The sequence below is a fragment of the Ascaphus truei genome, chromosome 2 (assembly GCF_040206685.1).
Source record: "Ascaphus truei isolate aAscTru1 chromosome 2, aAscTru1.hap1, whole genome shotgun sequence".
Taxonomy (NCBI): domain Eukaryota; kingdom Metazoa; phylum Chordata; class Amphibia; order Anura; family Ascaphidae; genus Ascaphus; species Ascaphus truei.
The window spans coordinates 38720152-38733096 of record NC_134484.1 but is presented as its reverse complement, the minus strand read 5'-3'; the positions used below and the strand labels follow the sequence as shown (position 1 = coordinate 38733096).

At 43.1% G+C, this 12945-nt stretch overlaps 1 long non-coding RNA gene across 1 annotated transcript in view; it reads right to left on the bottom strand.

Moving 5' to 3' along the window:
- Positions 1-4835: 4835 nt before the first annotated feature.
- The window catches only part of LOC142488490 (uncharacterized), a 48708-nt gene continuing 40598 nt past the window's right edge, over positions 4836-12945 (bottom strand). The window contains exons 2-4 of the long non-coding RNA XR_012799436.1: positions 8844-8884; positions 8086-8233; positions 4836-5797 (exon numbers count right to left, since the gene is read on the bottom strand). This is a non-coding gene — a long non-coding RNA (uncharacterized LOC142488490). The remainder of the gene's footprint in view (positions 5798-8085; positions 8234-8843; positions 8885-12945) is intronic.

Genomic DNA, 12945 nt, shown 5'->3' with positions numbered 1-12945 from the left:
TCCAGTGCAGCGCCTCCACCTCATCAGGATCCCAGCGTCCGCTTGTGGATGGTCCTGGTGAGGAACTCCTCTGTGGTGCACTTCTCGGTGTAATTACTCCACACTTACACACGAGAGTATAATTGAACAGGGTCATCTTTATTGGTGTACGGTGGGCCAGCTGCCCTTCACAATGGATATTCTTAGCCTTCCATTGTTCACCGTACTTCCCTTTAAAAGGTATCTCTTCCCTTAATTGGTGGATTCCCTATCCCCGTAGGGATATCTTCCCTGTGACCAGGTCCCTGGTCACAGTCCCATAATCTGTTCTTTCAACAGCTTCTCAACTCCTCCTCTATCAACTCAGCAACTCCTAACTTTTGAACAGTGCTGTGCCTTATGTATCCTCTGGGGGCTGGCACAACTCTGACATCACTAACCATGGATTCAGAGCATGTGACCACTCCTCACCAGGGTGTGAGGGCAAACCTCCATAATTACTGCTGGCATGCCCACAACTTACCAGGCCTTACTGTCAGCAGGAGAGATGACTGTTAGCCATTTTAAAGCATGGCTACACCAGTTTGTGGCAGCTCTTGGGACAGGCCCTACGCTAGGAACCTTGCCCCCTTAGCTAGTATAAGTTAGGACACCGTGTTATCTGTGTGATCCTGACATTGTGGTCTGGGACCAGACCACTGAACTGAAGCGGAGGCGGTCTTCAAGGTGGGAGCAACTGGCTGGATAGCATCCTACGCGGAGGAGAAAGCACAGCGGAGGACATCACTGGATCGTGGATCCCTTCAGATCCTTGTCGGTGCGGCCGGGGGCTTGAGCGCCCGGCAGGTACCTTTAAAGCAAGTGCACCAACTCTAACACGTTCAATTTGTGGGTCGCGCGGTCAAACACTGGGGTTGGGTGCGGGACATTGCGGGACATTGAGGGACTGAGATTCTCAGGACACGGTGTGGGTTACACGGTGGTGGGATACAGCCCTGCGAGGTGCCTGGGTAGTTGTACCTTTATTTGATAGAGTATAAGATATTAGAGCATAAGGTTAATGTGTGCCAGTAAAGGCTTTCCTATTTTACAGTGCGTGTGTTTATTGTTTGTGTCCTGTGAGGGGCTTCTCCCACTACGTTGGGATCCCTCTCACGTGGAGGCGCTGCACCAAAGTACAAGTATATCGCCCCAGGCTCTCTGTGGCAGAGGTTTAGGCCCCTGCGAGCCAATAGGTTAGAGGGCAGCACCAGTAGCCATCTTGTTTAAGGGAAACAGGGCTACATGGACATAAAAGGAACAAACAAATGCGGACTAACAGTGTAACAGGTTAAAATAATAAAAAAAGAACTGTAGCATTGCAGAAATGTAAACTACTAAAGAGAAAGCTGAATATTGGCTCCAATACAATAATGGATATTGCTTTTCACGAAATTTCTCCTTTGCAAATTACATATATATTTTTAAAGAATTGTCTGTAATTCCTTTTATTGTATGTCTTTGATTGCCATTGGGGTTATCTTTGCTCCCATTGAGGGCATAGGTAACCACACTGGCAAACAATGGGTGTATTGTTAGTATTGTGTTTGAATTTTGTTTGAATGTTTATTGTGGGTAACGGGGTGGGTGAAGATGGTATTTGGCCCGTGGTGGTGTTTATGCCTACTGGGTAAGTAGCGTGAGGGTTTAACCCCTTCATTACCTTAGCGGTAGTAACTGTCGAGGTAATGAAAGGGTTAACTCCTCCCGCAAGGCCTAAACACCCTCCACGGGCCAAATACCACCTTCACCCACCCCCACTACCCAGAATAAACTGGGCACTAGCATTTAACCCCTTCATTGCCTTAGCAGTTAGCCGCTAAGGTAATAAAGCTGCGTGTTAATGTATTTTCTTGCATTGGATAGAAGCCGGGGGTCTCCGGAGCTGATATTAATGCGGGGCCAGCACCAGAGACTCCCAGCTTCAATCCGATGCAGGAAAAATACAGATACAAATCCCATCTCGCCACCCTTTAGATGATCTCATCGGAGGTACTAGAATAGTGGGATTTTATAAAAAAAAAATTGCGAGTTGGAGCTGTTTTTCAGCTCCCGCTCGGTGTGTTTGGCAGGAACGAGACTGCTCGGGGAGACGCACTTCCCGTAAGAGTTTAGTGGGTCATCGGAGCTTTCTGAATAACCTTGCCAAATCGTTCGGGAACTGCTCAAAATCCTTGATGAGTTAGTTATCGAAGTTTATAGATTAGGCCCTATATCTCTACTTGCAATTTACTCCAGAACTGTTCTGCAAATTGGATATTGTATACAGTACCATCGGTGTAGCTATTTTAGTTTACCTTGGATCTGATTATCTACCAGACCTGTTAATAGCACATCTCCTCCCTTCACCCTCCTTGTTGTCATTACAATGTCTATTTTTTGCCCATTTTTTAAATTTTATATATTAAACGTATTAAGCATCTTCATTTATCGTGACACATACTGTACCTACCCATGGTGTGCGCGCTATTAGAGCTATACTCAGGTTCTCTTTTCCCTTCTGTTGTGTACATTTTATTTTGTTAATTATTTCTTTTAACATATACTTTATAGACTTGATCGTTCCAGGTCCGTTTATGATAGGCTGATTTTTTTCCATGGAATAATTTCAGCAGGGCAATATCCGTTTCATTTTGAATTAGACACAATTGGATATTATTCTACAAATAATAATTGTGAATTTCATTTTTTTCTGATTTGTTTTGTAAGACATCTACAGCAATTGGGCTATATTCTTAGCGCCCCTCAAAAATCGGATAGAAAACTCAAGATAAAACAGCATGCAATGAGGGTATCACGTGAGCTACCAAAAATAATCTGAAAAGTTATCCAATGCTAGGTGGGAAGTAACTTGCAGACCAAGTAAGAATATTTCGTTATTTGTCAGTGGATGCAATTGTCAATTTAAATAAGAATGGCACGGGCAGTACAAAGGACTCGGGGCCATTCCCTTAATGGTTGGAGGAAAGGAGATTTCACCAGCAACAAAGGAAAGGGTTCTTTACAGTAAGGGCAGTTACAGAGTGTAATTCATTACCCATGGAGACTGTGATGGCAGATACAATAGATTTGTTCAAAAAAAGGTTGGACATCTTTTTAGAAAGGAAAGGTATACAGGGATATACCAAATAAGTAAACATGGGAAGGATGTTAATCCAGGGATTCATCTGATTGCCAATTCTTGGAGTCAGGAAGGAATTAATTTTTCCCCTTATGAGATATCATTGGATGAAATGACACAAGGGTTTTTATTTTTTTTGCCTTCCCCTGGATCAGTAAGTAAGTATAGATATAGGATACAGTAACTGTCGTCTAAATTTAGCATAGGTTGAACTTGATGGATGTACGTCTTTTTTCAACCTCATCTACTATGTAACTATGTAACTATGTAACTATGTACTGTAGAACTTCATCGAATGAAAAGAAGAAGAATGTGAAGTGAAAATATTCCTTTGTTGCAGGTAGAGAGCACCCCCTGGATACTCTATTTGCTAGATAAAAGGTGTTCCTCCAAGGAGTTTGCTGTGCAGATCATTCAAGGTGGCATAAAAAGTTCTGAGGAAATCAAAGGAAGGAACATAATAAACTTCTCTAGTAGTCACCCCAACCACTGAAGTAGGAATGTCCTTACTTTGTTTATATCCCACAAATATCTGATTGCAGGTCTTGCAAAGCCCCAGGCTGGGCATATTCACTATCATTTACAAGAAGAAAGACTTGGCAAGCTTAAGCATTTTAAACAGTGAATGTATTACTTTTTGCTGTATCGTGCACCTCTAGCAATCTGTGTTCTTTTTCCATTTTACTCTTTAATTGACTCCTCATATTCCCCACTCTTTAAGTGACAGTGTTCTGAGGTTGCCTGGGCAACCCTAGCTGGACCAGTTGAGTCCCATGCCCATTGCCAGACACACAGCCTATGTGACATTCTTTGGGGTACTACACATTCACCTCTGACTACGTTTATATGTCCCTGTGTATAGACAGTATCTCTCTGCATGTACCTATACTTATTTTGTAAGCTTATTGTTTCTGCATTTATGAAAATATGTAACATATAATGTACAAAGCTTAACATTCAAATGACCTTAGATCGAATGTAATACAGTGCGATCTGTGATCAATCTGTGAAGATTTTGCTAGGGGGTTCACTAAGTGGCTGTCAGTGCAGCACAAGAGGACCAAAGATGCAAAGTTCTGTGGGGAAGATCATGTGACCAGGCAGTCACTAGATACAATTGGTGCACTGCTAGAGAGGTAGGACAGGGCTCAAAAAGGGATGTGCAGAGCTTGTTTCAAAAGGGGATGTGATTTTGTAAATGGTTGTTATACAATCAAAAAATGCTTGTTACATTATAACACATACAAAATGTAATTCGGAGTTGTTTTTAAAACAAATGCTACAAGTATTTCCTCAGTGCAGAACTGATTTATTTAAAAAAAACACACATATAGGATATTGCTTGGTCTTCAGCTTTAAATGGTGTAATGTACAGGGACATCATCATAGGAATACGGGTGTTTGAGACACTGGGTGAGCAGAAGAAGAAAAATAAGCTGGTAAGCTTAATACTGTATGTAGCACCTGTTCCCCCTGCCACTGAAGATCTGGCCACTACATGGGTGTTTCCCCGGTGCTGTAGCTCACCTGCTTGGTACGAGAGGTCTAAGTTGCTCCGTGGTTGTTGTATGGGAGCAGCAACAAGGCAGGCTTTCTCCTTCTCATACTGCAGCGCCTCCATCCTTCTAAAGCAGGATGGTCCCCACAGGCAACTCTCCTTCCAAATAATCACACATCATGGTGGATCCAACGGCAGGTTTATTGTACAAACAGCATGGCATATCTCCGTTCCCTGGAGCAGACCCCAGGGGCTTGAGGCCCAAAGAGTCCTTCCTAATCTCCTTTACCATCTCACAGGGAAAAGGGTATCACACCATACCATACAGATTACTCACAGCACATAGCACTCCAAAATTTGGAGGAGTGTCATCTTTTATACCCGGGGGAAGGGCTTTAACCCCATCCCATAACAGGGCAGGTCTAGGTACTGACAGGCATCACACCATACACATGTGACCCAGTCAGTACCCTCCTCAGGTATGGCACTCCAGCTGCCGGTTTAGGCCGGCCCCTGGATAAGGCAACATAGTACCCATCCAGGCTGCAACGGCAGGCTAGGCCCTGCGCAGGAGATTAACCCCAACACTGCCTGTTCCTATCAGGATTTATAGTGTTGAGGCCAGTAGAAAGCTTAGGCCAGTAGAAAGCTTTAGCCAGAGGCACTTGCCTATATATAATTTTAATATTAATATTTGGCACTTGGCTACATGTATAATATAAATCAGTGTGTTATGCCTAACGAATAGTCTAAGAGTATTACTAACATTAACATTGGTTACATTCATTATTTTTCTTTACATACATGTGTCAAACAGTATGGGGTTTCAACATGTAATCAATGATTTATTGGGGCCCACATCACCTAAGGATGTAAATAAACATTCACTAACTTTAAATATATATTCATGTAATGTGCCTGACTCAACATTAACATTTGTTAATAAAAACAGACTGCACAGGTATATTAAAACATTGATATAATTTGACGTGTTAACTCGAAGTAACATCACACATTTCTTTACTTATTAAACATTTAAAGCAAAAATGTTTATTAACTTTTTCAAGGTACTTCCTGGCGTGCTGCATCGCGGCACAAACCTGGTATGACATCTTCTGAAGACTAGAAGAGAGACTGCCAAGAAAGAGTCCCAGCAGCATCTGCAGAGCAGGAAGAAACCATCACCATCATTTTAGAGCCAATTGAAGCTAGAAGAAGCCACACATGTAGCTCAAGGGGAACACGCAACTTATCAACAACTACGGCTAAAGCCATATTGATGGCGGGAACAATGTCAGAGGCCATTGCCAGACTCACGGAAACCACCACTGTGTATTTCTGCAGAAGATATGCATTTACATGCAGCTGAAGCTCAACAACTCATGAGGAAGCTGAACAATTTCCACGAGGACATTGCTTACCTTACACGAGTGTTTGAGCTCACACTGCAGCTATAGAAGCAAGAACAAAGCTAAAATGCAACATGCTGAAAGTAAAACCAGACAAATTAGCCAGAAAAAAAACCAACTGCGTGCTTACAGTACTTTGAGCTTAATACTCTGCTGCAACAGCAAAACACATGTAACACTAAATGTGCAAACAACTTACAGCAAATGAAACAAAAGAAAACAAGTGCAGACGCAAATGGTGAAGTAAGTTCAAATCAATTAATATATATTAAAAGGTATGATATCTGCGTACATCAGTGAAGACAAAAGTAGGTCTATCGTGCACTTAGGTTAACATGTTACCCGGCACCACCAGACGCACAGGAACTGTAGAACCGCAGCAACCGCCGTGTCACCAAGATGGGTGAGGTAACGCTGATCGTCCGTCGTTTTTAGGCCGTCACTGGCTGGCTTAGTCTGGCTCTACGAAGTCTGCAAGAACGTCTTTGAACCGTGCCCGCTTGAACCGCCGTCAGGCTCGTCTCTCCGGAAAGTCCACGTAGTTTTGCGGCCGATTCGCGACTTGCCGTAAGGCAATCCTTGCCGCAAAGTGGATTGACGTCACAAGAAAGTTCGGAGCAAGTGTCTCTACACCTCAGCAAGGGTATATGGCAGAGATATAACCGTAGGGGCTAGATACTAAATACATCCAACGCACGTTTCATAGCATAAGCTACTTCATCGTCTGGTGGTGCCAGGTAACATGTTAACCTAAGTGCACGATATGCCTACTTTTGTCTTCACTGATGTACGCAGATATCATACCTTTTAATATATATTAATTGATTTGAACTTACTTCACCATTTGCGTCTGCGCTTGTTTTCTTTTCTTGGTTTCAGTTCTAGCAGTGATTTCTCACTCCTATATCCACAGCTGCAGACCTTATACCTTCCAAGGTTGTGTTATATTTATATCACTTAGGTGTATATGGGTTATATTCCCTTATTGCATTAGAGGGTTTCTTTGCGCACTTAAAATCTGTTTTTTTGTCAACTTACAGCAAATGTCAGTATAAATAAATACTAACTTCTGACCCCATGTGTTTAATTATTCAACAAGCTATGGCAATTTGGAGGCCACAAATGCCCCCTTGCCAACAAACAGTGCCACCAGCCACCTACAGTACAGTGACACAACATGGAGCAGCTACAGTACTAGCAGTCCAAGTACCTCTATGTCCTTGCCATCTTGTCGGGGAGTACATACAAGTGGAATGTGAAGGAGAGCCCATGAACGTTAAACTGTGGGGGACCTCATCACCAGTAATAGGTGAAGACAGAGGAGGTATTAGTTATTTTTGTGCTCTGGGCAAGTTCCACCAACTGCGCACTAACCACCATTTTTTTTTAGAACCACACACACCCCCTCTCTCCTCCCCTTCTTCCTGCCTCTATTCTCTATCACCTCCATTCTCTCCCCCCATTCTCTCTATCCTCTCACCATTCCCTCTCTTCCTACACCATTCTTTCTCATCCTTCTTCCTACTCCACCATTTTCACTAACCTCCTCTACTCACCACCATTCTCTCTCCCACTCTCTTCCCCCGCATTCTCTCTCACCTTCCTTCACCACCCGCCATTCTATCTAACCCCCTCTTCTCCCCACCATACTTTCTCCCCCCATTATTATCTCTAACTCCCACCCCTCCTTCTCCCATTCTCTCTTACTCCCCCTCCTCCCCCCACCATTCTTTCTCCCCCCTCACCTCTCAGCATTCTCTCTCACTTGACTGCCTGTACCATTCTCTCTTACCCCCTCATCTCACTGACTTCACCCTCCTCCCCCATTCTCTCTCCTGCCACCATTCTCCCACCCCCACATCCTCTCTTTCTCCCCTCAACCCATTCTCTCTCTCTCAGTCCCCCTCCTCACTTTGTCTCACTTACCCCTCCTCCCTCACCAGGTTCTCTCACCACTCCTCACAACATTCTCTCACCCCCCATTCTCCCTCACTCACCACTCGTACCCTTCTCATTCTCTCTAACTCACAAGTCCATACCTGTGGGGCGGGGGGTGGAGGGGTCCGTCCTGGCAGCAGATACTGGAAGTTGTTAATGACTTCCGGCCGGACCACTGCCCACCAACCCCCTAGTTCCACCTCTGGAGGGAGACACGTATTTTTTTTCTGTATATATTGCATATATGTTCTATAAAATAACATTTTTTTTAAAAACAAACATAAATGTGTAATTGTTTTATAATGTAATAATTGATCATATTAGTATTATTTTTTACTTTAGACTACAGCCCTATTAGCCTCCTTTGCTAGTAGGGCAGTTACCCATCCTGAGTCTAGAGGGTATTAGATATGTTAGTGAGGGTAAGGGGGATATGGGTAATCTGTGTAGGTACACCATGAAGGGTGGTGAGGGGGGGGGGGGAATGGTGGGGGTTAACCATTGATTGGCTTTGCGGTTTGGAAAGATTGACAGACAATGACTTACGAACCTCTTATTAACCTCTAGGCCAGGGGGGCAGGTAGTGTAGTTTATGGTAGGTGTTAATCCATAGTAGCCTTTACTGGTCAACTAGTAATTTTAATAATAATAATAATCATCATCATCATCAACAACTCCCCTACTTATATTGATGTCAGATCTTAACTGTCCAATGTAAACTCCTCCTAGATGGAGAGCGCAAATACAGTATGTAAGAATGGACAGAGAATAAATAAGAAAGAAATAGCATATATACTGTATAGTATGGAGTAGTAACTTTGAAATCATAACATGTGCTCTTTAAACATTATGTACTCACATGTTTTCTGAGGTAATATGCTCTTCTCATAATTTTCAATTCTAGAAATCCACGGGAGCATGAAAGAAAAGAGCCACAGAGGATGTAAAATATAGTGTAGTATACATTTTTAAAAATGCAAAGAAAGTGTGTGCGCTATGTTACAGTATCCTGTGTGCAAGCCAGTGATCTGTTGTAAGGTGGAAGAGTAACGCCCCATTTGTAGGGGTAATAGTGGATGGGGACAGAGAATGTAATGAATGCAGTATGTGACTCGGATTAAATGGAGTGTTGTCTCCTGGATTTCAGGGTTAGGTATATTAACTCGTAGGTGCATGTGAAAATATCCCTTGCTGCAATAGGGTGGATGGACTATAGCATGAACCGTAGTATACATTTTTGTATGATATTAGAAATAGAACGATATAGCCATTCACAAACACAAGTTGCATACTGTATACGTGTAGCCCAGGCTGGTTTTGGGCTACCAGTTCGCCCTCCTCCTGGCAGTAATCCCTAGTAAGGGTGGGTTGCCAGTAGTAATCATGGGTTTTCCCCACACCTTACAGCTCAGTGAGTAAGAGAAGGTAGTGCAATCAGGCCTGGTGTCCTATCATGGGCAAGGGGCTGGTTCTTACTGGAACTGACTTAAGGAGGTGTACTTCCCCAATTTAGCCAGTTGCCTCTACCCTTGAGAGAGGCTAGTCTATCCAACCCAGTAGTGCAGGGCTCTGCTTACTGAGGTCCTTCCTCTGGGGAGTGGTAGAAGACTATTCCCCATACCCTACCAGAGGGTAAGGGAAGAGCAAGGACTGCTCCTGGTGGCCAGTGGCTGGGAGTGTATGTCCAGGGACATCCTAAAGGTGAAGACCTGTTGCTGAGAATTGATTTCGGTGTAAGCTGTACACTGTCTTTGATTGCTGTGAGGGTACTGAGAATAAAGAACATCTGCTTTCACATACATCTTGCCTGAGACTGAAATCTATCAGGAAGAAGAAGAAATAAGTTCTCCTGCAGAGATTTCTCCCCACATCTCTAGGGGCTGCAAGAGATGGAGACGCTGTCCTGACCTCCCCTATAACACCATGCGGGAAACGCATGGCCACTGTTTATCAGCAGGTATGCACCACACTACTTCGACTAATCCAGTGTAGTCTTTCCCCCCATAGACCCTATCTGAGATTGGGGGCGGGGGGGAAACAGGGGGTTACATAAGCCAAATGGACATGCACAGTATATGTGATGCGAGCTCCTCCACCCCGTGTGTTCGTTTGGACACTCGCCTGTCTCTAAGTCATTTCAAGTTTCTGCAACATGTTCATGTTCCCAAAGGTGTCATCACTTTAACTTCAGGTGTCATCACTGCACTCTGTGTGATCCATCCTCTAATGCAGAGGTGCTCAACTCCAGTGCTCAAGATCCTTACCTGTTGGGGGGCTTGAAGACGGGAGTTGAGCATGGTATAGGGAGGTGTGGTTCAGTGAGTAAAAACACTGACTTTGTAAACAATGACACTGAGGTTGAATCCCGGTGTGAGCTCCTTGTGACCTTGGGCAAGTCACTTTATCTTGGGGCTTGGAACGGGTGACCAGTGATCATCACAATGTCTATTGGCGGCATAAGTATAGCCTTTGCCTAAATATGAAACCAGTGGTGCATTGCTTTGATAAGCAAAGAATGTGAAATGGAAAAGAAGAAAACGACTGATGACTAATAACAAAAGCTTTTAACAGCATTGGAATTTTCCTGTGTACAGTTCTGCACTGAAAAAAAAGACATTTAGAAATGTAATGAAAATTGAGGTAGAAATGGCCAAGGAGAAAACACACAACAGAGACACCGGTGGAGGTCCTATGATCACAGTGGTCTACATCGAATATGAAGAGCAAAGGAAATCTGTCATACACCAATATATCATGCATGGAGGGGGTCTTACAAATTATTCAAGCAGGAGGAGCTGGTAAGCTGAATGCCATGTCACCTGTTTAACTCACAATACAATCATTTTTGTAAGCCCGCTAGTCAGAAAGCGCATTGCACAGCAGATGCTAATGCCAATTATAGACTATGGAAACATAGTATAAGGTACAACACCCCAAACTTACCTTAACAAACTAAACACCCTCTACAACTCAATATGCCACTTTGTCATCCAATGGAACTACAACACACATCACTGTGAAATTCTCAAAGAACTAGATTGACTATCACTTGAGTCCAAAGCTAGGTACAATATTCTTGTCTTGCCTTCAAATAGTTTCTGGGCAAGTTGGTCATCTATCTGAACAAGCTCTTCGCCCCTATTACACACAGCACTTATCACCTTAGATCTGACTCCAAAAGACTGTTCATGGTCCCAAGGTTCACCAACTATCCGGCCACTCCTCCTTCTCTTACCGAGCACCTGACGACTGGAACAACCTACCTGGGACTATCAAAGCCGCAACCGGTCTAAGTTCTTCCAAAACTTCATCTGTCTCACATTTGAATCTTGTCTATAATTGCTACATACGCCCATAACATATAGGAGCTTATTCTGTAAGGTGCGTTAGCGCTTAACCGTGCGTTCTGCACTGAAAGCTCCATTCAAGTCAATGGGGCTTTCCATGGAGAGCGCACGGTTCAGCTCTAACGGAGCTTTCAGAATAAGTCCCATAGTCTCTAATTGTCAACGAAATGTCTGTAAAGATAACTTTTAACCTCTGTTCATTTAATGTAACCTTGTATTGTCAACTCTGTGCCCAGGACATACTTGAAAACGAGAGGTAACTCTCAATGTACAGTATTACTTCCTGGTAAAACATCTTATAAATAAATAACACCGTTTTGAAAAAAAGAATGTATAATATCCCTGTATCTTCCAGCAATCAAATAAAAAGCAGATAAATAAAAATAAAAAAATTCTGAAGCGATTCACAAAAATTATTTTAATCGAGCAAATCTCATTTGTCTATTTTTTTCCTTTACATGGACACATTTGTGATTGTCTGTGTACATAATTAGTGTATCTGAAGAGCCTAGCCCCGAACCTTCAGCTACAAGAAAGGAGAACATGATTTTAGTGACAGTAAAACTGATCTTCTAAGGGCTGCTGGGATGGGTGCAGAGACACCTAGGGGGAAATTTACTAAACAGCAGCCGTGGTACATCAAAAAACCTAGTATGTCAAGTCACTTCTGAAAGAAGGAGCTGCACCCCGATAATTGCTAAGTTGTTTTATGGAACTTCATGTTCTTGAAATAAATCAATATTATTCTGGAAAAAATGTAATTAAAGCTGCATGCCGTCTTCTATCCGCCCTGCATTTCTACTTTGTAACATGCCCTCCAGATGATAACTTCTGGAAGAATTCTTTAAAAAGAGACATTCCTATTTCCGTAATTTATGCATTCAAAGATTGTAAAAGGGCCGTAGTTGAAAAAGAAATATTATTGGCAGACGTGGCTTCCCCGTAGCAGCAGCAGTCAGTCACCTTGGGCTGGTGTTATTGTAAGCTTTTGCACGCACGTGGCAAAATTCTTTGTCTTTCCACACAGCTGCTGCGCCAACGCTGTCTGTCGTGCGCATCGGCACTGGATACACTGTCATAGGGAGGCAGGTATTTTTCATTGCCGCGCGCGTGCTAGCGCACACGCGCTTACTATAATACAAGCCTTAAGCGCTATAACTAGCAAAGGGACGGCTGGAGTGTGGTAGGTCGTGCTTTCTGCGGCTAAGTTACTGTCACTTGTGTGTGAAGCACATTAAACTGATGGGCAGCATTTGGATGAAGTGTCTGCCAGTGTACCAGCAGCAGGGAAGAATGCTATATGGTAGAGCATAGCTGCAGAAATACCTTCTCTGGGTGTGTCAGTGCACACAAGCGCATCACCCTCCTGAAGGGCACTGCCAAGATGGCTGCAAAAGCAGCAAAAGCTTTAAATAGAAGAAATGTAAAACATATTCCAAACATGAACATTGATACATTTGTAGATATCACTTTCCTTACATACTAATATAGAATCTTGGAGACTTTTCAATGTAATCGTATAAATAATAAAAAAATATATATTAAAACAAATATATTGCACTATTATGGCAAGAGAAGCAAACTTTACAAAGGAGCACAAAGACACATAAAATA